This window comes from Microcaecilia unicolor, chromosome 4 (genome assembly GCF_901765095.1).
Source record: "Microcaecilia unicolor chromosome 4, aMicUni1.1, whole genome shotgun sequence".
NCBI lineage: Eukaryota > Metazoa > Chordata > Amphibia > Gymnophiona > Siphonopidae > Microcaecilia > Microcaecilia unicolor.
The window spans coordinates 74,435,871-74,460,561 of record NC_044034.1 but is presented as its reverse complement, the minus strand read 5'-3'; the positions used below and the strand labels follow the sequence as shown (position 1 = coordinate 74,460,561).

Genomic DNA, 24,691 nt, shown 5'->3' with positions numbered 1-24,691 from the left:
ATGAGCAAGACAGCGAGAGGAGAAAGCAAGAGTGTGTGTGTGAGAGTGAGGGGCAGATCAAGAGAACAGGGAACAAGAGTATGAATGTAAGAGGGTACTGAAGTGAAGAGAGATTGAAAGTTATGTGTGGAGACAGTGAGAGGTTAGAGCAAGAGAGCGAAAGAGGATGGGAGCACAAAGAAGAAACAAGCTAGAAATTGTATGAGAGAGATGAGAAATGGGAAGGGGTACTAAGAGTAAGAGATAGTGTGTATGTGAGGGGATATTAGATGTGACTTTGATACGTTGTATATGAAGAAATAAAGACACTGGAAACTTGGATACGAAAAATGCTGGAAAAAAAGTTTGAGTGTATTGGATGAAGAGTGAGAAAATAAGCAAGTGTATGCTTTGGGGAAGGGCAGTGAAAGAGGAGATGAAGAGTGTACATGAGAGAGAGAGAGAGAGAGAGAATAGTAAAGATAAAAGGAAAGGGTACAAATAAGGGAACGGAGCAACAGTGGGGATGGAGGAATTAATGAAAAGAGTGAAGGGAAAAGAGAAAATGTGGGAAGCGAGAGAGCAAGATGGAAAAGAGGGAGATAGGGACAGCAAACATGAGGGATGGGAAGATGGTAAGGAAAAGATTGGAGAAAGAGAATGGACCCTAGTTTGGATGGTCAGAGGAAGGTTGATAACATAGGAGAAAGCGGAACAGCAACTGTGACAGGATAGCCAATATTAAAGTCTCTGCTCCTGAAGAAAAGGGATAAAGAAGACAAAGAAATGATTCTTTTTTTATTCATCTGTCTGCTAACCCCCTCCATTTATTCATCTCTGAGACGAGGGCAAAGAGTGAGAAAAGAAACACTGAACTAAAAATCAAGCCAGAAACACTAAAGTTTGGAAGCTATGAGTCGATATTCAAAGCAATTTAAGCAGACAGCAGAGGCCTAAGAGTGAGGTTAATTACTGTCATGGTATGTGTGATACTGACCTCACAGAAAATTCTGAAGAAACGAAACAGTGAGGAAAAATTACAGCAGCAAAATGAGTGAGCCAAAGAATAAAAGCATTAAAGATTACTCCAATAGAAAAATGCAATGGTTTAACTTAACATAAGCATCGTTCATTGGATTGTATGACTCCTGATGAAGATGTTTCTGCTGAAACACGGCCATGTCAAATCTGATCCTTTTTATGCCACAGACTTTGAAGCTTCAGGATGAATTTATTCTGCTTACGTTAGACCATTACATTTCTCTATTCGAGTAATCTTTAAAGCCTTAGTGCTTTTTTCTTTGGCTCACTCTTTGCTGCTGACATTACCCCAAGACAGATATTAAAGAATAACATGTCCATGGCTTTCTGTACCCATTCTTCCTGTAAACAGTGCAAGTAGAACTGCTCTCCTACACAAGCGAGCTTAAAACAGGAAATTTCCAGATCAAGTGCTTGTAAGAAATCAGTAAAACATTAAATTCTTCATAAGCACAAAAAAAGAAAGGCAAAACAATCTGCACCATACAAAGACAGAGCAAAGTGGCAAGACCCCCACAATTCTAAGTATACTCTTCAAGGATTAATCCGAATAATATAAATGATCAATATAATATATGGGCCTGATATTCACAAGGGTTTAACTGAGCAGGAGAAATCACGGAAGCCATTTTGAACTCAGAGCTAGGGGAAGGAGGAAGCTTACAGGGGGTGAGGAGGTCCAGGATAGGGGATGCTCATGTGGTGGGGAGGGGGTAAAATCATATGTGGAGGTTCAGGAAGGGGCAATTGTCTGGGGGGGGGGGGGGGGGGGGGACCAGCTAACCTGATATTCAGCCCGCTGCCCAGTTAGCTAACCAGGCACAGAACTAAGTATTTCACTTGGCTGGCTGTATTCTGGGTGTGGCCAGAGCCCACATGGAGCTCAGGTGTTCAGTGCTGGTACCCGCACAAGAATACTGAAGCCTAATTCAGCTTCAGCCCATGGTAGTTAGCATGTAAAACAACACTGACCGCCACCAGCTGAATACTGACTAGATACTACTACTACTACTTAACATTTCTAAAGCGCTACTAGGGTTACGCAGCGCTGTACAAGGAGTGCATATTCCGTAAATAATTGTAATTGTAGAAAGCTGGAAAGAAAATGGAGCAGGACCCTACTTAATGAAAAATAAGACACTGGAAATAGTTAATTAAGGTGTATAAAAGAGAGCTTATTACTCTTCTTTGATAGGTCTATCTGGAAACAACCAACAAGCTTTATTTCAGATAGTTAGAAACCTAACTAGTTCTAAATGCACTATTTCAGATATTGCTCAGCCTAGCACTACTGAGTTAGCTGATTATATTTATAAGAAAGTAGCAACGCTCTGTAAGTCCTTCAAACAAAAATCTTATTTCAAACCCAACATGAGGGACTCTGTTTCTTTCTCCTGTTTAGTAGATGAACTTTGGTTGTCCTTTAATGAGGTTACATTGGAAAAAGTAAAAACAGTGGTGTCCAAAGATTCAAATTCTTTCTGCTTATTGGACTGTAGTCCAAATATTCTGATGAAACAATCTCCTATGGAAATGCTCTTACGGATAACACATCCTCTGAATTCTAACTTAGATTCTGGTTATTATTCCACAACTTTAAGTAAGATAACTCCGATCCTGAAATCTGCAACTTCAGTCATTTCAGAACCATCTTCATATCGGCCTATTGCTAGTATTCCACTGTTTGCAAAATAACCGAACCATTGGTTGACAGAATATTTAGATAAATATGCAATTCTAAAGTCCTTTCAGCATAGATTTAGAAGTATGCATAGTACAGAAACTTTGCTTCTTTCAATGATAACATGAATGAAGAAAATACTAAGCAAGGGAAGTTAGGTTGTACTATTGCAATTTGACTTGTTGGCTACATTCGATATAGTCAATCACAAATTATCTTGTATAGATTATCTGAATGTGGTATCAGAGATACAGTGTTCAAAAGGTTTAAGAAATTTCTGATTAATCACTCTTATGCTGTGAAAAAAGATGGAAACATTTCCAGATTCTGGTGTCTGCCTCATGGAGTTCCTCAGGGCTCCCCCTTGTCACCTATACTCATTAATATTTTGTGTTCTCTGAGATATTACTACTACTACTACTATTAAACATTTCTATAGCGCTACTAGACTTACGCAGTGCTGTACAAATCAACATGAAAAAGACAGTCCCTGCTCAACAGAGCTTACAATCTAAATTGGACAGACGAACAGACAGCTAGGGGTGGGGAAACTGCAGTGGTAGGGGTGATAAGTGAGGGTGTTGAGTAAGAGAGTCATGGTTAGGAGTCAAAAGCAGTAGCAAAGAGGTGGGCTTTAAGCCTAGACTTGAAGACAGCCAGAGACTGAGCCTGATGTACTGGCTCAGGGAGTCTATTCCAGGCATAGGGAGCAGCGAGATAGAAGGAACGGAGCCGGGAGTTAGCAGTGGGGGAGAAGGGGGACGACAGGAGACATTTACCCAGCGAACGGAGTTCACGGGGAGGAGTGTAGGGAGAGATGAGAGCGGAAAGGTACTGAGGAGCTGCGGAGTGGATGCACTTGTAGGTCAAAAGCAGAAGTTTGAACCGTATGCGGAAGCGGATAGGGAGCCAGTGAAGCGACTTGAGGAGAGGGCTAACGTGAGTATAGCGACTCTGGCGGAATATAAGACACGCAGCAGAGTTTTGGACAGATTGAAGAGGAGATAGATGGCTGAGCGGGAGACCAGCGAGAAGCAAATTGCAGTAGTCTAGGCGAGAGGTGATAAGGGTACAATAGGGTAATAAGGTTAATTTTTAGGAAATCATGGTTGGAACATCTGACGCCACTACTGGCTGCAGTAAAAAAACTCATACAGGGACCCTTTTACCAAGCGACAGTAATTACCGCACACTAATCTGGAGCTACCACCGGCCCAACGTGGCCACCGGCTATAGTTCCAGCCCCAATGCATGCCACTTCCCATGTGGGGAAAATAGGGTTGTATTTTTTACTGTGGTGCTACCACTGGGTTAGCACGGTAGCTCTTTCCACCACCTCAATGGGTGGCGGCAAGTGCTCCCCCTTGCATGACCAATCTTACTGCATGGCCATGGCTATTTTTAGCCTTTTTTACACCTGTTGAAGCAAAAATGGCCCCTGCCGCTAGCAGAAGGCTCTTTTTACCACAGCTTAGTAAAAGGGCCCCATAATGCATAAATTAGAATGTCTGACGTTTAAGCTATTGTATGGACTAGCACAGAAGGTGTGACAAAATTAATTCCAATCCCATTTGGAAGAAGAAGATCAAGGTTACAGACCACCTTACATGATACGTTGAAACCTTCTGCTCAGTGTGTTGTGTCGGCTAAGAAAGCAAATAGAATGTTAGGTATTATTAGGAAGGGAATGGAAAACAAAAATGAAGACGTTATAATGCCTTTGTAACGCTCCAAGTTGCGACCACACCATGAATATTGTGTTCAATTCTGGTCACCGCATCTGAAAAAAGATATAGTGGAATTGGAAAATGATAAAAGGGATGGGACGACTTCCCTATGAGGAAAGGCTAAAGCAGCTGGGGCTCTTCAGCTTGGAGAAGACTGCTGAGGGGAGATATGATAGAGGTCTATAAAATAATGAGTGGAGTGGAACAGGTAGACGTGAAGCGTCTGTTTACGCTTTCCAAAAATACTAGGACTAGGGGGCATGCAATGAAGCTACAAATTTAAAATGAATCGGAGAAAAGTTTTCTTCACTCAACGTGTAATTCAACTCTGGAATTCGTTGCCAGAAAATGTGGTAAAGGCGGTTAGCTCAGCAGAGTTTAAAAAAGGTTTGGACGGCTTCCTAAAGGAAAAGTCAATAGACCATTATTAAATTGCACTTGGGGAAAATATTTCTGCGATAAGCAGCATAAAATGTTTTGTACTTTTTGGGGGATTTTGCCAGGTATTTGTGACCTGGATTGGCCACTGTGGAAACAGGATGCTGGGCTTGATGGACCTTTGGTCTGTCCCAGTATGGCAATACTTATGTACTTATGTAACATTGTTGTTCCCCTCTTTTAAGGGAATAAAATATAAATGATTGCTTGAATCGGCGTTTTCCTACAAAGCTGTAAAATTGTGGCATGGTCTTCTTCTCTCAGTCAGACTTCAATCATCTCATGAGATATTTTGTAAGATTCTCAAGACAGAATTATTTCAGAGATTTTTAAATTGAATTTAGCAATTTTGGGGGCACTTTTACCAAGTGGCGGTAGGGCTACCGCGTGGCAAAACAGCACTACCACTGGGCATGCCCAGGCGCTCAGCAGCAGCTTAGAGTTTGCCACATGCAGCTTCCCATGCTAGAAAATGTTATTTTCTAGCGCAGGGGCGGGGAATAGGTGTTCCTAGTGGTAATCGGGCAGCATGGGAATATTGCCATGCACTGCCCGATTACTGCTGCGTTAGCGCGTGAGCCCTTACAGTCTACTAAACAGATGGCAGTAAGAGCTCACACTGAAAATGGCCACACACTAATTTTGATAATAGTGCACGGCCATTAATAACTCCAAAACAAAAAAATGACTTTTTCATGCCATGGTAAAAAATGCCCTCAGCATTCGGCAATTCCTTGCGCCAACACTACTGTGGGCCACTTTTCACCGCTTCTTGGTAAAAGGGCCCCTTACATTGTTACTTGAAGGGAAACTGTTGTAATGTATTCAATTGTTTTGTTCTTTTTTTTCTTTTTTGTTAACCGTTTTGGACCGGGTTAATATGGTATACAAAACACAGATTAGGTTAACAACATACACTTATTACAACTGAAATGAATATAAAATCAATTTAAAACCAAAACAAATTAAAAACTCAGCTTGGCTACGTTTAGGTGTGAGCCTGCACCAGTGAATCATATATGTACATGCTGTGACAGAATTATTGGTGGGGATCTCACTTTTGTGGTTTATTAAATTCCGGAAAATCCAATGGCAAGCTAATAATAGGCATGCCAAACGACGCTCAACTATCTGTGAGAAAGTGTGATACTGAGAGCAAGGAAATGAATGCCAGTTTCTTATTTATCAAATTTTCAAGAAATAAAATGGCACCATAAAGAGACACAATTTAAGATTATGGTGAAATACATTTATTCTGAAAATCCATTCAATAGTGCAACTACCTCTCACCTACACATGCGTAGTTTTACGATCTTAAAACGTATTAAAGAAACATGAGATTGGTTTGTACAGTAATCTGTCGGGAAAAGCATTCCATTTATATAGTTTGTCACTGTGAGATTTTCATCACTTTGACAATTACTGCCTTACTGGGTTTAAACTGTAGTAACATTGAAGCTCCTGATCGCCACAGTTATTTCAGTAGAACAGGGAGACTTCACATTATGATACAAACAAAATACAAGAAACTCCTACTTAAAATACTGAACATAAGTTAAAGCACCCAAAAGTAATTTGTTTCTTTTCATATATTTTTCTTATCCAACACAGTGAATGTACACTCTTCAAAACACGAACTGCAATTATCTAACTTTGTCATTCATCACTTGGAATAATAAATGAAACAGAATGGAGCTTACATCCTGGGTACTCGCCAGCAAACTACACATTTGTCTCTCACTGCATCATTTTTTGTATGCCCCCACCCCCAAAACCTCTTTCTCCCATTCCCTCTCACACTCTCACCATCTATACCCTTATTCACTCTCCCTTCCTTCCCTCCTCCCAATCACCTACATAGCCTAGATCCTGTACTGCCCTTCGGGCTTCAGTTGGTTGATTGGTCGTAGAACCTTTTCAAAGCTTTCACATATGCCTCATCAACCTTGGCGCTTAGCCAGTTTTACTGACATCCTTTCCATATGCATGAAATCCATCCACACAACCATATTGCCAAGGTGGGCGGTTCCTCTTCCACCCACTTCATCAGCACACACTTCTTTGTCAGCAATAGTGACATCTTCACAAATATTTTGCGCCCAGTCTTCACCATTCGTGTTCCTGAGAGATCTCTCAAGAGCACGGGCTGACCGTTGTGAGTTATGTCCACATAACTCCAAGTTTGCTAGCCCCATCCTATATCTTTTCCTTAAGCGGCATCTCTAAGGCTCACACCAATGGGGAGAGAATGTACCTTTTTAAAATGCCTCTCCATATACTCTTCAGATATACTGCAACTCAGCTTCCCAATTCAGTATTTTGCCATAAACATCCCACAGACAAATTTCTGTTCCTCAGTTCCACACTAGGTTGAAATAGGATTACGTCCTCTCCTCCCTGCTTTAGTTTATACCCAAACTCCCTTTCCATCTGCATTGTCTCCAAGCCCCATGTTTGGTGGTGATGTAATGACGTGCAAATACACAAAAAACTGTGTATGTGGGATGTGAGGAACAGGAGACAAATCAGCTAAGCTCTCTATGTAATGAGACAGGCAAAAATATCCCCTAGAACACATCATTCCATCTAGAATGACAATACTATACTCGTTTCAAAATTCAAGGCCTGTGGTGTAGCGTGGGCAAGTACTTGAGATCTGGGCCACTAAGAGGTCTCTAAACAATAATTGAGGCAGATTCAAGAACAAACAAAACCCTCTATTCAAAACAGTAAGCAAACACAAAACAGAGAGCAGTCCTATCTTATAGGCTATAAAATTCTTGGGGTCCCCTCAGCTGGCAGGGTCTGAGAGGCTTCCTCAGCTTCTCCCAGGGCCTCCCTTCCTCAGACTCACAGGTTTTATCCTTCCTGATCTTAGCCACGCCCTCCTGACTAGTCATCCCTATCCTAACTCTGTTAAGGTGGCCCAGGTAGAATATGTCTTAAGGAGAACTATGCTTCACCTAGCCATTCCTCACAGGGTGGTTCTGCTAATTGTACAATGTGACAGCCTGGGTGGATGCAGATTTCTACAGAAGCCCCGGCTCTTTCTTCAGGATGCAAGATTTCACCATGGACATTTCCAGCCCCTAAGGATGCAGCAGAGTCTAGGACCCAGAAATAGCAAGGACAAATCAAAAACAAGTATGTGTATTTTATATAATTTTCATGTCACATGCTAGGAGTGAAACTCAGACAGGGAGGGGAAGACACCTTAAGGTTGATAACAAATAAACTGTCGTCAGTAAATGACAGCACATAAAGACCCGCATGGTCCTTAGGGGAAGGGCATAAACATATTTTGCCTTAACATGCTCCCTCAGGGCAAAAGATGTTTATGCCCTTCCCCTAAATTTTAAAGAATTGCTAAGACTAATTTCAGTTACACAGGCTGGAGATGTCTCAGCTGAGCGTTGCACTGTGTAGAAGGCTCTTAAAACAAGTGATGACAAACTTCTGTGTCCAATATTCTTGTAAGTAATAGAACTAGAAAGCTACGATCATTACGTGTTGCAGTCTTAACTGCTAGCGGTAAACTATATCAGCATGCACAGGCATACGTAAGACTCCAAAACACGGCTTTGAAAAACGAGATGGGGAATCATTTTTTTCCTTCTGTGATGGGAAGTAATTTCCTTCAAATCAATACATGAGGATTTATTTTTTACTACAGAAAAGCTGTAAAAAAGGACATTATAGAGGCACTTTGGACTAGATTCTATATATGGCGCTGAAAAAAATCAGCAAGGAAAAAAATGTGCTTAGTTTTATTCTATAACCTGTGCCTAACATTAGGCGCAGATTATAGAATACATGTAGCGCCCAGACCCATGACTAAATTTAGGTGCAAAGAGAATCCACTTGCATGGAGAACTCAAGAAATCTCATGGAGAAACTCAAGACAAGGAGGAAAGTGGGAATGAAAACCAGAATTTCCAAAGACAGGACCACACAAGTTCTAAAGTGAAGCACAAATACTGCTTCACTTTAGAACTTGTGTGGTCCTGTCATTGGAAATTCTGGTTTTCATTCCCACTTTCCTCCTTCTCTTAAATTTAGGTGCAACCATTTATACCAATTAAATATAACAGAGCGCATAGTTTCTAGGAACACCCATGACCTGCCTATGAATCTCCCATGACCACGCCTACTTTTGAGATCAGTGCATTAGAATTTACCCGCACCACTTTACAGAATATGCTTAGAAAGCTGTGAGTGTAAATTCTAATTAGTGCCAATTAGTGCTGATAATTGCTCGTTACTGGCCAATTATCAGTGTCTACTGGCTTGTTAAACAATTAAGTTGTGCACGCAACTTTAGTTGCCACATATAGAACCTAGGGGTTTGTGGGTAATTCTGTAACAATGCACATGCACCAAGAAGGTTCTTATGGAGACCCTATTCTATAAAGAAAATTATGCACTTATTTTTCTTTATAGAATGCTAGTGTAACAGGTCAAATATTCGCCTATGTCTAAGGTACAAACCTGCCATAGTGCAAGTATGCACATGTTGATCAATTTGGATCAGAGTGCTAAAACTTAGGTGCCAAAAATTTGGGCACAGGGGAGTGAATTCTATAGATGGTGCCAAAAAAAGCGCTATTCTATAAGTTGTGCTTGAAGTTAGATGCGGTTTATAGAACAGCGCCTACGCCCGGGAATTGTGCTGAACATTAGGCACCAACTGAAATGTGGTTCAAATCTTCACGCCTAAATTATGTGCATTTCCCCCTTATTCTATAACTGCACGCTTTAATTTTAGGAATGTCTACCATTTCCACACCCCCTTTTGGAACTCGCGCCTAAATTACATGTGAATATTCCAATCAATGTAATTAGTGCCAATAATTGCTTGTTAGCAAGCCAATTATCAGCGCTAATTAGCTCATTATTCAATTAAATTTCATGCGCAAACTAGGTGCACACCCAAATTTGCATGCGCAATTTTTAGCAACTTTTATAGAATTCAGGGTTAAGTGCCAATTCTATAATGGCAACATTGTGCGTAGCTGCTGTTATAGAACGCTAGCATAAGTATGCATTTGGTGTCTAACTCTAAGGCCCTGTTTACTAGGTGCATTTTTAACACGCCTACAATTAGCGCGCACATTAACTGTAAGACTACTGCTAGGAGGCATCAGCACCATTTTCCACACAGAGCCAGATACGGCAAAAACAGAGAGGACTACTCCATCCATATTCCTCTAAGTCACCACATATTACTACTGGGTAAGTCCCATGGGTTCTTGGGGGTTCGGTGGAGAGTCAGGTTAGAATGAGGAGAGGACCTTTACATAGGAGATGGTTTTAGTTTGGTTGAGGGGGTCTCCTTGGTAGAAGAATTAGATCGGATGGGAGGGTCTTTGGTGTAGATCGGAGCAGGGGGGTCTTCGGAGGGGATCATATCAGATGGGAGGGTCTTTGCTGGAATCAGATTAGCTTGAAGAATCTTGAAGAAGATCTGGGTGGGGGGACTTCATGGGTGGACAGCATCAGGAGAGTGGGAAGTGGTGAATCACTACTACAGTAGCAGTAGGTTGAAGCAGCTGCACTTAATAAACCTCTTCGTGTGGCGGTAGGTGTAGCTATGTTATTGGCAGTTGTGACAGCCAATAACATATTGGCCCTTACACTACCTGTCACAACAGACCACTTCTCTACTCCATCCATATCATGCCCCCGAACCACCCCTACAACTGCATTAAGCAGCTAGGTGTGGTTTTAGCATGCACAACTTGCTGGTGGCTAGTGTTTTCTTAACTTGTAGAAGCCATTACCTTGGGTCTGTACTAACATCTGCCTTTTGGTAAAACCCATCCTAGTTGCTTAAGCAGCTTAGTCGAAAGGCACCCTATATGTTGATATATGCTATAGGTTGATTTTTGAACTTCAGATGTTGTGATTGTATTCCGCTGAGGCCTGCTCATAACCAGCACAAACCATCGTGCATAGAAACTTTGCTAAAAGGAATGGTCAAATTGTGCGCAGGATTTTGTACTGACCCTATATGCGCACAAATGTGTGAAGTCCAGAACACGGCATTTTTGCATGGCCCAGGAACCCATCTGGGCAATTCTGCACATATTAGTACATCAGTCTCCCACATTTGTACATCAGTCTCCCAGTCTTTAGAGCTGATAAAATCAAACAGTTCTCCAAAAACACCGATACTTGCATCTTAAAAACTCTGCACATTTGTGGCTTGTGGACTTTCATATTTAGAAAGAAAATACGATCCTATCACTATGTGCAGAGCAGAAAACAAAGGCACTCAAAGCACTTATAGACCAGCAAGCTGGTCTGAAGTGTAAAACTAGCATAAATGTGACAAGCTACAAAATTGTTTAAAAGCATCTATGTACTGTACATTCTTAATGGATACTCAGACCTAATCATCTGAACTTTTATTTCATTCGAAACTACCACTTTCCCATGCTTTTCTCAGCCCACCAACAGTGATGAATGACTGCCAGGTATTGCAAGTGAGTGCTTCCTGCCAATTGCCTGAGTCCATTACAGGTTGTCAAAGCACAGAATTAATTATCCAACAGTAAGAAATCCCATGTCAATGACTTCTCGTATCCTCTAGCAAATGAATGGGGAAATAAAACCCAGCAATAAAAACGTGAGATCATCCAGGTCTGACTTCTGAGCCTGATTTTATTGCCAGCACACTAAATAATATTTCAGAAGACGAAACTTATTGTAGAAAAATAACAAATCATCTACAAAGCTAGAAGAGGACAAATAAAACAGAAAAAAATGGGCCCAACATAAAACTTGACAGCGTACTTAGCAGAAAGATGTTTTTCACTTCATTTTGATTTGAACAAACCTACAGTAATGCATGAACTGTATTTTCAGGAATCAAAGTCGTCAACCACAGTTTTTGTTTATAGTTCTGCTTGCCTGAACTAAGAGAACAGCAATTATTTGAGTTGTAGCTCACTGTGAAATAGTATCTTTTGTTCCTAAAAAAAATCCTATCGCTAATCCCCAAGCCCTTTGGCTCTAATAAGCTATTCTAATGCTCTCCCCAATTCATTGTTCCAAAAATAATCTTGCAGCTGGCTTCTCACGATATGATTCATCTGTTAAACTTTAGAGACAATTCTATAAACACAATGTTGTCACATGCGCGGTATGACTGACATACATTTTCATGAAACATTTTAAAGGCATATACCATATTCTTGTTAAAAAGAAGAGAGCTTTGAGATGGTCTGGAGGAGTAGATTAATGGTTAGAGCAGCAGGAAGTGTGTAACCCAAGAAAGTCAAGATTCAAATTCCAACAATGCTCCTTGTGACCTTGGGCAAGTCATTTGACTCTCCATTGCCTCAGGTACAAAAAGATTGTATGTTCTCAGGGGACAGGAATATACCTACTGTCCTTGAATGTAACTCACCTTGCATCACTGAGACAGGCATTTACTAAATCCTGCAGAGTCTTTACTAGGCACAGAATGGAAATAAAAGTCTCTTGAACATCTAATCATTAAACGGCAAATTGCATGTTTATCAGCCTTCGAGAGCGTTGAGGTCTGCACAGCAGGTGTATTTAGAGGTACCATCACATTGGGTTGTGCGATTGAATGAATACAGAGAAACTACTTTTTATGTAGCAGGCCCTATTATGTGGAACAGCCTACCATTAAGGCTTAAAAAATGCCAGGAAATAAACAGTTTAAGCAAGAGTTGTAGACTTATCTTTTAAACAATTGTATGGGGTAGCAGAACGTCAGAACTGAGTTGGCAGAAATAATGTTATTTGAGTAATTAGAATGAAGCCCGAAAAAAATTGATTTAGAATTTTATATGTTTTAATTTGTTCAAAATGTAATGTTTGTAAGAATTAAATTTTTAATTTTATGTATGTATACTTTGTTAACCGATGAGAACTTTTGGATTGTGCGGTATAGAAATGTTTAAGTAAATAAATAATATCTGTCAATGAACATCAATGTCTGTTAATTTAGTTAAGCACTTAGGACTAGATTCTATAAATCGCACCTAAAAAATCGGCGCCAAAGATAACTGCGCTTAGTGCTATTCTATAAACCATGCTTACAGTTAGGCGTGATTTATAAAATAGTGCTTAGCGCAGGGACATGCAACTACATTTATGCGTGCCCATTTACACCAATGAAAACCTGGAGTAAATCCCCATGCATAAATTAGGCGTGGATCCCCCTAATTCTAGAACAAAGCGTATAAATTTTAGGCACACCCCGACCCGCCCATGCTTCTCCCATTCCCACCCCCCCTTTTCAGAAATAATTTATGATACCCAAATATTATTATTAGTGTGGGAAATAGTCAAAGCAAATTAACCACCCAGAAAGAGCTCCTGGCTGGTTAAATCACCTGTTCTGGGTTAACCGGTCATTTTCAGCAGCATTTAACTGGTTAGCGCCGTTGAAAATAACTGGTTACCACTAAATTCAAAACTGGCTATTTCAGGGATTAATCGGCCAGGTTTACCGCATAGATAGTCCTATCTTTATGCAGTAACCCATAGCTGGAAGTCAGTCCTAAATTTATGCAATAACTCATAGCTGGTTAAGTTATGAATATTGCACTTAACCAGCTCCGTAAACCTGGAAGTTCATTGCTGGTGGCTGGACATGGCCTGGCATTGAATTTCCAGGTTTAGCACTGGCAGTGATCAGCAAAACGCTGATCGGCATCGGCTGAATATCGACCCTTCTATTTATTTGATTTAAATCCACTATATAACAACCAAGGTGGATGTGGAGTCAACTAAATCAAAAACCTTAAGTACAAACACCAAAAATGACCCACTATTAAGGCAAACAAAAATACGTGAAGATGAAGCACTATTGTTTGAAGGAAGGAAAAAGCCTCAAGGAGCTGCAGACCAACCAGTAAAGCGATCAAGATGATCTGTTCCTCATCATTGGCTGAAAAAACCTTCCCTCATTTACTGTTCAACTTCAAAAAATGTACAAAAACGTGCATTCAAAACCTCAGGATAAAGTACTTAAATACAGTCCTCTGTCCTGAAGTCACAAACTGCACTCTAAACAATCCCCCAGACCGACTTTGGCCAGCCTTTTGCTCCAGCTCAGATGAGCAATGCTGCTTCAGGGTCCAAATGCTTGGGGAAAAACGACAGCATCTCAGCTAAACACCGCTGTCTGACACTCACTTTTAGCTCAATAGACCGGTTGGTCTGGAGCTCCTTGAGGCATTTTCCTTCCTTCAAACACTACGTGCTTCATCTTCACATATATTTGTTTGCCTTAATAGTGGGTCATTTTTGGTGTTTGTACTTAAGATTTTGATTTATTTGATTTATACAGCACTAGGTGTACACAGGTCTATGCAGACTCATATAAATGAGAATTCCTACTCCATGGAATTTACAATCCAGAGAAAACACAAAAGGCAAGACAAGTATGTTGTTCAGGAGCTCTGTGTGCAGTTTGGGTTCTCTATTAAGAAACAAGTTGCATGCTTAGGGAAAGCCAGTTTTAGGATTTAGAAGCTAATTTGAAAGGAGCAATCCATTTGCATGGCCGTCCTCACTGAATAATGAATGCCACAGAAAAGTTTTCATACAGAGGGTAATTCTATAAGGGGACACACACTGTAAGAGGTAAACTCTGTACCCACTTTGAGGTATTTTGCTCATTTACACACGAATGTGGTCTCATATGTGCGTAAATGACCTCGTAAGGTATCAACTGACACAAAAGTATGCCCTGTGAAATGATGGCGCATACTTTGCCTTCTGACAAAAGACAGCACTCGTGCTTCCGTCTCCACGGAGTCGAAAAGGTGACACTGAGGAGGAAAAAAATAGGGTTGGAAAAGAATTTAGTGGGGGATTCATCAATGTGTGGTAAAGGTTTGCCCTTTAATGCATCTTGATGCCCCACAAGATTCAGCAACCTGTGGGAACCCAGGTACAACAGGTTGCTAAATTTCATTTCAGAGGAATAACACTGCTTGCGAGCCACCTCGCAAACAGCATTTTTCCCAAGGCCCAAGAGTATCGGACAGCAAAGCCATGCCCCATAGAGGGGCTACCTTTTAAAGTCGCTGGTGGTCCGCAGGAGGGGTCTGGGGGGGGTTCTTCGGCAGCAGTGATGCCTAATCGTTTCTGTCCTCTGCTGCTCCGGCTTCCAAATAACGAGACTACTACTAGGGATCATATTAGGGGCGCTATTTGGAAATCGGAACAGCACAGGGCAGGAGTGATTGGGCAGTGCTCCTCCTGAAGACCCCCTTGAACCTCCCCGGACCACCAATGAATTTGAAAGGTAGCCTCGGATGTCAGGCTGTGTGCTGGAGGGATGGGCTGAAGTCAGGAGGGGGGTGTTACTGGGGACCTGAGGGGAACCAGCTCTGCAGGCCCAGGAGCACCGGGTTGCAGCCTGATGCTCCCAGACAGTAAAAGAACCCAGCAAAAAGCTGGTGTTATTTTACCATGCGTTCTGGGCCCTAATGCAACTTGTGGTGTATCACCACATGTCACGTTAGGGTCCTTCCATAGTAATGAGATGCAAAACATGTATTTACACAGTTTGCATTTCATTACTGTGTAACTTGCGGTGACTTTATCGCTGCAGTATTTTTAGTTAAGCAACATTAGGGTTGTTTAAATCACGTTAAGGACCAAATTGGGTGACTTAAAGCCCTAACGCCACTTGCTGAATTTCTCCCCTTGGTCATGATGGCAGAGAAGTATGGCAATTTGTATGCAAGTAAGCAGGTATTTCCCTGAAATGGAAGTTCTTGGAACACGCCTCTTGCTCCTACTGTAGACATGCTGGAGCACTGGATATTTCAAAATAGATGTTTGAGCACCTGCTAATTTTCTGATTGTCACAGTTATCACTCCATGGAGACAGCAAGCTCAGGGCACTGGTGGAGCAGAAGCATAACCAGGCTGAGGGCGAGGGGGGAGCAGAGAGCTGACCGCGCTGGCGTGTATTTTAAACATGACAGATTGCGTGAAAAATAGGAAGTCCATTTCAGGGAGCAGCCACTCCCCTGACGACCCACCTAGCTACGCCTCTGGGGTGGAGTTTGGGCAGAGTGTGGTTACAGCATGACCCGATGAGCAAAAAAGTACCAAAAGTGGGATTACGAATAACAGATAAAGGCTATAAAAGTGGCACAGAGATTTACACTAGCTGTAGGGCTCTGATAAATGCAGTACAAAAACAATTGAGATGACCAAAGCAACAAATATCAAGGTGCAAGGATAATTTTAATGATGATCTTTTACCAGACTCAACACAAGCTGTGTTTCGGCTCAATGTCCTGTTTCAGGAGTCTAGAGCATTACAGAGCAACAAATAATTATGATACGCTGAATCGCTGAACAAGCAACACACGCTCAAAGACTGTGTGTAATAAAACAGCAAACAATTAACAAAGCAGCATGTAATCTTTCCAGCTCAGGCCCAGGCTTTTCAGCGCTCTCTCTCTCCCTTCAGCAAATCCTAAACAAAATACCTGAACAGAGAGAATGCTGAAAAGCCTGGGTCTGAGCTGGAAAGATTACATGCTGCTTTGCCAAAAATTGCTGCTGCCACCTTTTCCTTAGACACAACCTAAACAAACAAGGGGAATAAAGTCAATCACAAATAAAGAAATTCTAAAATAATACACAGTGTAATCATCTAAGTCATATACTACCAAATTATCAAAAGACCCTCAGAAATATAACTCACCCATGCAGCTAACCAGAAATCTGGTTGCTAAAGCATGCTATGTAGCGTCTGTATTTACATTTTTTCAGTGTGTGGCAGCTGTACCTGAGTCCCTCAGGCAGATTTCAAAACCTGGTCAGGGCCACTGAGGGGGGGGGGGGGGGGGGGGGGGGAGGCAAGATTCCCCCAGACCAGCCTCCAAGGAGGGCCAGGAGCCAGGGTCTGTCTCTTTCCCGCTCCTGACGGGACCCAGGAGAAAGACAGGTGCTGGGCCCCCCCTTAGAGGCCAGGGAAGAGCGACGTGAGGGGGCACTGAGCAGGGCAGGCAATGTGGCGGAGAACAGTGGCATGAGGACCCCTGCCAGCCAAGGTAGAGATGGGGCAGGGAGGTGGAACAAAATGTGTCCCCCCCCTCCCACTTTTGGCTCCAGTCCCCCCCTCCCAATCTTTCAAGTCTGGTTACATGAATGCAGGGGTGGCCCAAATGAGCGAGAGAGGAATGGACAGCAACTGCGATTACATCCTGAGTGGGTTGGGCCTGGGGGCGCTGGCGGCAGTCCTGTCCTGGGCCCGGCTCTGTCTCTCGGTGGCCCTGCCTTCAGTGTCGGGCATTCAGGGAGGCTGCAAAGATGAGTGGAGTTGAGCATTAAGAACAGTTTGCTGACTTCTGTTTTTCAAGGAGCTTCGATTATGGTGCTGTCAGGTATTAGAGTTCCATAACTGGCAGCATGAAGGTAAGTATATCTTTGAGATTTTCCTATATTGTGGTCTCATAGAATTAGGACTTATTGTATAGGACTATCGCTGCATTTAAGATGTGTTATTGAGGCAGTGGGCAAAAGAAATTGATTAATTCTGAGAAATCATATTAAGTGTTAATTCTGCTTAAAAATCTGGGGTTTAAAAGCTTGGTGTTTGAATTCAACTCTTCAGTCCTGCAAGTGATGAAGGAATGCCAGATGGTTCAGATTATTTTGAAAGTCTAGCTTTAGCTAAGCTAAAGGTTAAAAAGGTCAAAGACAGAAATTTCTTTCACCCCTTGTGAGTGATGGATTGCTAAATGCTGGCACATCTGTATACTATTATGAATGAACAAAGCATGAGCCAGACATGCTGTAGTTTAAAAGATTAAGCTGAAATAATTTTAGAAGTTCTTGATATGTAGATTTGTTATAAGGAATACTGATTCTGTGTATTTTAGAATATGTGTATTTTGTGTAGTTAATATGTAGAATACCTTTTTAAATTTAATGTTTGTTTAACTCTTTGCCTTACGTTCTGAGTAGGGCTGCAGTGAAAAGGTCAGCATATGGTTTGACTTAGCTACAGTCCTAGCTGGTTCAGTGTATGAAGCTAAGAGGTCAGAGAAGTCAGCTCTCTTCTCCTTGATTGATTAGCTAAGTATAGGAATGGTCTTGAAAGTAATAACAAACTATAGCTGTATGCTATTAAGTAAGACTGGCCCTTGACCCCTTAATGAATGCCAGAGTCCAGTTAGCAGTTTAAGCTATGGCTGGGATTATGTGAATAATAATAAAATGTAAGAGATGGGAGCCACAATGTCTAGCATGAGAGGCTCCAGGTCATAGGTCAGTTTGAGAAATATCAAACCTATGTAACTGATATTTTAAAGTAATGATTGGCTGAGGCAAGGTAACCAATCTATTCTTTACCATCTGGAGAGTAAGGGGGACTAGAGGTTAGGACTGTATTTAAGTGGGAGTAGAAGCAGCTTACGTCAGAAGGAACAGACAGAAGAGGGAGAGACAGCAGAAGAAGAGAAGCAGCTGAGACAGAAGCCATAACATCCAGAGAGCTGAGAGAGAGAGAAGAGAGCTAGAACTGATGTCCTGCTTTGTTTGCTGGCAAATAAAGAAGATTTCTCCCTCATTCTGGTGTGTGCTGCTTGACTCCTGAAGTACCACAGATTCTGCTAACAATAGGGGTAATTCATGCATCCATTCCTGCAACATTATGTTATGCTATTTGTGTAAGTGTATTCAGTTAAGTTTTGTGTGTTTTCCACACTGCTTGTTGTGAAGAAAAGGTTGGTTAAGGACCTTAATTTGCAGTGTGAAGGACCCAACGAATGAAAAAAACTTGTCCACCCTATTTAGGAACCAGATTTCTGGTTAGCTGCACAAGTGAGTTATATTTCTAAAGGGTCTCTTGATAATTTGGTAGTATATGACTTAGATGAATACACTGTGTATTATTTTAGAATTTCTTTATTTGTGATTGACTTTATTCTCCTGGTTTGTTTAGGTTGTGTTTAGTGTATACCGGGAGGGTGTTGGGATTTGTGGTTAGGCTTTTTCCATAGAGGCATCTGCAATGGCTCCATGGTGTTTCACTGTTGCCAGCAGTGTTCTTGTTCATTCCCACTGCGAATGACATCATTATCAACAATACACGTTGATTGAAAAGAAAAATCACACAAAATAGTTAGTGTAAATTTAGAAACTCAATTGGGCCTACTAACCCACACTCTCTTTACATGAAGAATACAACATAAGAATTTTGTAAAAGAAAATTTATGGAAGAGAGGGCGGGTTAATGGATAGAATTTAGGGGTCAATATTTAGCCGGTAGCAGTGAATCTTTTGATCACTGCCATTGGCTTTATTCCTGGATATTCAATGCCAGGCTGTGTCTAGGATTTGGCATTGAATATCCAGTTTATGCTGCGCTGGCTAATACATGGACGCTTAAGTTGATATTACTACTACTACTTATCATTTCTATAGCGCTACAAGGCATATGCAGCGCTGTACACCATACACAAAAGACAGTCCCTGCTCAAAGAGCTTACAATCTAGATAAGACATGGTAAAGAGACAGAACAATAAGGGTAAGGCAATAAAGAGGTGAGGATAAAAAGACAGGGCAAGTGAGCAGTGGTTAGGAGTCAAAAGCAGTGGTAAAGAGGTGGGCTTTAAGTTTGGACTTGAAAACGGCCAAAGACAGGGCTAGACGTACAAGCTCGGGTAGTCTATTCCAGGTGTGAGGTGCAGCAAGATAAAAGGAACGGAGCCTGGAATTAGCAGTAGAGGAGAAGGGGACAGATAAGAGAGATTTATCTACAGAACGGAGTACCCGAGGGGGGGGGGCGTAGGGAGAGACAAGAGTGGAGAGGTACTGGGGAGCGGCAGAGCGGATGCACTTATAGGTCAATAAGAGAAGTTTGAATTGAATATGGAAATGGATAGGGAGCCAGTGAAGTGACTTAAGGAGAGGGCTAATGTGAGCATAGTGACTTTGGCGGAAAATGAGTAGCGCAGCAGAGTTTTGGACTGATTGAAGAGGAGAGAGATGGCTAAGAGGGAGGCCGGTGAGAAGCAGGTTACAATAATCAAAACTTAACTGGCCATAGGTTGCAGCATAAAGATAGGACTGTGTTTTATGTGGTTCCATTCATGCGGTTACTGTGGCCGGACTTAACCAGCCAAGTGCTTACTCCGCTCCTGAACCCCCCCTCCCATAGCCAGCTTTCATTTAGGTGCTAACTGTTAGTTTTCAGCGGCGATAACCAGTTAAGTGTTGCAGAAAATTAGCGGATAGCCCCAAACAAACGATTTAACAGGTCAGCGGCCGTTTCTGGAATTGTTTTGAATTATTGACCAGTTAGTTTTTATATTTAGATGAACTATTATACAGTGGTGGAAATAAGTATTTGATCCCTTGCTGATTTTGTAAGTTTGCCCACTGACAAAGACATGAGCAGCCCATAATTGAAGGGTAGGTTATTGGTAACAGTGAGAGATAGCACATCACAAATTAAATCCGGAAAATCACATTGTGGAAAGTATATGAATTTATTTGCATTCTGCAGAGGGAAATAAGTATTTGATCCCCCACCAACCAGTAAGAGATCTGGCCCCTACAGACCAGGTAGATGCTCCAAATCAACTCGTTACCTGCATGACAGACAGCTGTCGGCAATGGTCACCTGTATGAAAGACACCTGTCCACAGACTCAGTGAATCAGTCAGACTCTAACCTCTACAAAATGGCCAAGAGCAAGGAGCTGTCTAAGGATGTCAGAGACAAGATCATACACCTGCACAAGGCTGGAATGGGCTACAAAACCATCAGTAAGACGCTGGGCGAGAAGGAGACAACTGTTGGTGCCATAGTAAGAAAATGGAAGAAGTACAAAATGACTGTCAATCGACAAAGATCTGGGGCTCCACGCAAAATCTCACCTCGTGGGGTATCCTTGATCATGAGGAAGGTTAGAAATCAGCCTACAACTACAAGGGGGGAACTTGTCAATGATCTCAAGGCAGCTGGGACCACTGTCACCACGAAAACCATTGGTAACACATTACGACATAACGGATTGCAATCCTGCAGTGCCCGCAAGGTCCCCCTGCTCCGGAAGGCACATGTGACGGCCCGTCTGAAGTTTGCCAGTGAACACCTGGATGATGCCGAGAGTGATTGGGAGAAGGTGCTGTGGTCAGATGAGACAAAAATTGAGCTCTTTGGCATGAACTCAACTCGCCGTGTTTGGAGGAAGAGAAATGCTGCCTATGACCCAAAGAACACCGTCCCCACTGTCAAGCATGGAGGTGGAAATGTTATGTTTTGGGGGTGTTTCTCTGCTAAGGGCACAGGACTACTTCACCGCATCAATGGGAGAATGGATGGGGCCATGTACCGTACAATTCTGAGTGACAACCTCCTTCCCTCCGCCAGGGCCTTAAAAATGGGTCGTGGCTGGGTCTTCCAGCACGACAATGACCCAAAACATACAGCCAAGGCAACAAAGGAGTGGCTCAGGAAGAAGCACATTAGGGTCATGGAGTGGCCTAGCCAGTCACCAGACCTTAATCCCATTGAAAACTTATGGAGGGAGCTGAAGCTGCGAGTTGCCAAGCGACAGCCCAGAACTCTTAATGATTTAGAGATGATCTGCAAAGAGGAGTGGACCAAAATTCCTCCTGACATGTGTGCAAACCTCATCATCAACTACAGAAGACGTCTGACCGCTGTGCTTGCCAACAAGGGTTTTGCCACCAAGTATTAGGTCTTGTTTGCCAGAGGGATTAAATACTTATTTCCCTCTGCAGAATGCAAATAAATTCATATACTTTCCACAATGTGATTTTCCGGATTTAATTTGTGATGTGCTATCTCTCACTGTTACCAATAACCTACCCTTCAATTATGGGCTGCTCATGTCTTTGTCAGTGGGCAAACTTACAAAATCAGCAAGGGATCAAATACTTATTTCCACCACTGTATATATATATTTTTTTCAATGTGTATTGTTTGTTCTAAATCGGGACAATAAAGTTAATTCTCATAACATCATTTGCAGGGGAAGTGAATAAGAAAGCTGATGGGAATGCTGGAACAGTATGGCGTCATTTTAGATGCTTCTAAAGAAGAAGTAGCAGTGGGGATTTTGGTACTTTACAGAAGCAGCAAGAATTCTAATTTTCTTTGAGCTTGGACTTGACAATATTATTCTCCACCCCTTGGGGCAGTTTTCATGAAACTCTGAGCGGAATCAGGTGACAGACAACTGCAGGATGCAGTTGCTAAACATAAGTGCATTGTTATTTGCAGTATGAAGAAAGTCTTTGCTGTTTTGAATGTAAGCTTTGCCTGCAGTATTATTGAGCACATATGAGTCTACTGAAATTAAATCACAAGATGTTCTGGATAGCACCTATGTTTAAAGGAGTAGCCTAGTGGTTAGAGCACTAGTCTTGACATCCAGAGTTAAATCCCACGGCTGATCCTTGTGATCTTGGGCAAATCACTTAACCCTCCATTGCCTCAGCTACAAAATTAGATTATGAGCCCTCCAGGGACAGAGAAATAATCAGAGTACCTGAATGTAACTCACCTTGTGCTACTACTGGAAAAGGTGTAAATAAAATGTTGCATTAATTATCAACAGCAGCTGAATGTATAGCTGTCCATTGGCTTACAGGAGGTTATAAAGGACTCTCACACATACCCCTGGATTCTATATATTGCGCCCAAATCTGGGAGTGCTGCCGAGATATGCACGCAAATTAATTTGCAATTAATTATTAATGTTAATTGGTACTCATTAAAATTTGTATATGCATCTGGTTGTGAACTATTCTATAAGGCATGGTGCCTAAGTCTAACAGCGCCTAACTCAAAAGCAGGCGTGGCCAGGGGCTTGTCAGAGGAGTTCCAAAAAGTTGCACATGTAGTTATAGAATACTGCTTCAGCATACCTAACTTGGGTGTCAGCATTTATATCAGATTTCAACAGGTGTAAGTCTGGCGCCTAAAATCAGGCGCAATCAGCACAAAGTGCTATTCTATAATGGGCATGCACCCTTATAGAATAGCGCTTACCCTGGGATTCTGTGTATGGCTTGTGGAGGCGCCTAATCTACGCACATGTCTCAACTGTTTAATGAGCTACTTAGTCATGATAATTGGCTGATAATGACCAATTATCAAAACTAACTGGCCATAATTAGAATTTATGTGTGCGCTTTGCTAGGTGTATTCTGTAAAGTGGCAAGTGTAGATTCCAATGAATGCAGCCAAAAAGGGGGCGGAGCCATGGGCAGAGTGTAGGTGTGCAGGGCCTATCAATTAAATCTATCAGCATGGTTACAGAATTTCGGTCTATGCGCCGAGATTCAAGCGCAGCCATTTACACCAGCTTTTCACTGGCATAAATGGATGTGCCTAAACTAAGGGGCATCCATATGGCCTGCGTGTATTCTATATATCACATCTGAATTTAGACACCTAGGTGCTTCTATCGGATGCGTCTAGATTCTAGGCGCCATGTACAGAATCTAGCTTAGTGCCTATTTTTTGGTGCCATTTACTGAATCTGGTCCATATATTTTAAATGAAGTGTGTTCTTTCCAGAACACATGAACACATGGTTTGTTTTGGTTTGTTTCATTTTTGCAATGTTTGTTCTGTTTACTTGAAATTTAAGTTGAATTAGTTTACACTATAAAGAGAAAGCATATCTCAATACACATCACAAAATTCTACAAAATATTCTCAAACACTACCTGATACTAAGATAAATTATTAATTAGAACAATTTAGCATATAATCTCCAAGTTTAAATGCCTTATTAATCTGTATTAATAAAACAGATAGATCTACCTGACGTTTTTGCTTTTATATTTATTGCAGTTTATAAAATACAAAAGAAGAATATTATGCACTTGTAGAAAGCAAACAGAGAACACAGTATAGAAACACCAGATTCAATCATTTAGTACAACAGATATCAATGTATTATTTTATAAGTCCCTTTTCTGGAAAGCTCAAAAGAGAGAACAAAACAACTACAATCAAACAACAAACATAATCATAAGAATATAAGTGCAACAAGTGCACAGAACTAGTAGGTTTTATGCTACAATCCAGCATACAAAATTTGTCACAATATGGTGTTACCTTAGTAACAGCAACACAAGCTCCATGAATCACTACATGCTCTCTGAATGAACATAAATGCTTCCAAAAAATAATACCATACCACACCTTGCCAGCACTAACTACTACTTCTATTCAACATTTCTATAGCACTACAAGGCACAACTACTTATCATTTCTAAAGCACTACTAGATGAACGCAGCACTATACACTTGAATATGAAGAGACAGTCCCTGCTCAACAGAGCTTACAATACTAACTTTCAGGATGCAAAGAGAAGCAACTCCACCTAGCAGAAGGCAGCACTATAAATATCACACAAACCCTTGAACACTACACAAACATTCACTGAATACAAAATAAGGACTACAAATTGGAAACAAGCAGAAACACACAGACAAAAACTGAAATGGAAAATCCATGAAATCAGACTCTTTCATAGTAACATAGTAAGTGATGGCAGATAAAGGCCTGAACAGTTCATCCAGTATGCCCAACAGACACACTCATTATCAATTCATGATTAGCTTAGCTTGGACGGCTTCATAAAGAAAAAGTCAATAGCCCATTATCAAATGGACTTGGGGAAAACCCACTATTTCTGGGATAAGCAGTATAGAATGTTTTGTACTTTTTCGGGATCTTGCCAGGTATTTGTGACATGGATTGGCCACTGTTAGAAACAGGATGTTAGGCTTGATGGAACTTTGGTCTTTCCCAGTATGGCAATA

At 41.6% G+C, this 24,691-nt stretch overlaps 1 protein-coding gene and 1 long non-coding RNA gene across 2 annotated transcripts in view; one reads left to right on the top strand and one right to left on the bottom strand.

The window, feature by feature from the left end:
• The window catches only part of MTUS2 (microtubule associated scaffold protein 2), a 494,757-nt gene that overhangs the window by 289,617 nt on the left and 180,449 nt on the right, over positions 1–24,691 (bottom strand). The gene's annotated exons all lie outside the window — the stretch shown is intronic.
• On the top strand, positions 17,713–23,016 carry LOC115468555. The gene is made up of 3 exons (XR_003941885.1): positions 17,713–17,724; positions 22,718–22,723; positions 22,932–23,016. It is a non-coding gene; the product is annotated as an uncharacterized LOC115468555 (long non-coding RNA).